The sequence below is a fragment of the Heterodontus francisci genome, unplaced genomic scaffold (assembly GCF_036365525.1).
Source record: "Heterodontus francisci isolate sHetFra1 unplaced genomic scaffold, sHetFra1.hap1 HAP1_SCAFFOLD_58, whole genome shotgun sequence".
NCBI classification, from domain to species: Eukaryota; Metazoa; Chordata; class Chondrichthyes; order Heterodontiformes; family Heterodontidae; genus Heterodontus; species Heterodontus francisci.
In genome coordinates this window covers 5094226-5095429 of record NW_027142006.1, presented here as the reverse complement: position 1 = coordinate 5095429, position 1204 = coordinate 5094226, and the positions used below count along the sequence as shown (strand labels likewise).

Here is a 1204-nt window from a genome sequence, read left to right as displayed (position 1 = left end):
AAAGATTGGTTATAGCCATTTTACTCAAAGCCTACCCAGGATCAAAAGCCACTGATCATGGTTTCTCCACTGCCAAGTAAGTACTGATAAGAACAGATACTACACTTGATCTTAGCCAAAAGGCTGAGAAGCTCCACCACTGGCGGTCCTGCCTTCAGTTGCCTGGGCCCCAAGCTACTGGACATAGATTTTCCAGGAATTCGCTTCTTTACTGCACTGAAATTGGAGGCTTTTTCGATTTAAAATATTCTGTCAGGTCGACAATTTAAGCCAATGCTTGGCTGCATTTTCTAATTCAAGGCTCTGCGATTGGTTAAGACATGTGAATAAGAAGAGGGTGACCAATCAGAAGTGGGTTCGGGTAAGCATGGGCTCAAACTGTGTGAATTCCAGGTCCCTGAATGACTGAGATGAAACTCTGTCCAAAGTCATAGCCAGTCGAGTCAAGTCTGCTCTGGAGTTGGTGATTCACCCTGACCAGACCTGTACTGTACCCGGCTGGAAGATCTCTGATAGTCTCGTGCTACTCAGGGATACGATCGCCTATGTACGGGACAGGAGGGTGGACACCTGCCTCATCAGCCTGGACCAGGAGAAGGCTTTTGACAGGAAATCGCACACCTGCATGATGGACGTTCTTTCCAAAATGGGGTTTAGGGAGGGAATCTGCAATTGGATCAAACTGCTCTACACGAACATCAGTAGCGCAGTCTCAATCAATGGGTGGGAATCGGAAAGTTTCCTGATCCAATCTGGAGTCAGACAGGGCTGTCCTCTCTCCCCTGTCTTGTTTGTTTGCTGTGTTGAACCCTTTGCTGAGTCTATTAGGAAGGATGCGAGCATGAGAGGGGGTGACAATCCCAGGCAGCAGAGGCACTCAAGTGTGGTGGTCACCCGAGCCATTTTCCGCTTCATCTGGGGATCTAAAATGGACTGGGTCCAGAGGGACACGATGTTCAAATCTCTGGTCAAGGGCGGGAAAAATGTACCCAACGTTGCCCTCATCCTGATGACCACCTTCGTGTGCGGCTGCATCAAGCTGTGTGTAGACCTCCAGTATGCAAACTGCAAGTGTCACTACGTGCTGAGGTTCTATCTGTTCCCAGTGTTGCGAAGGATGGGCCTGGTCACATTGCCGCGGAACGCTCCATGTAGTTGGACCGTGCTGTACCACCTATCCTTCGTGGAGCAGTTTCTGCGGGAA

General features: G+C 49.6%; 1 pseudogene; it reads right to left on the bottom strand.

The window, feature by feature from the left end:
- Positions 1-135, bottom strand: LOC137365910 (U2 spliceosomal RNA; annotated as a pseudogene).
- Positions 136-1204: the final 1069 nt, after the last annotated feature.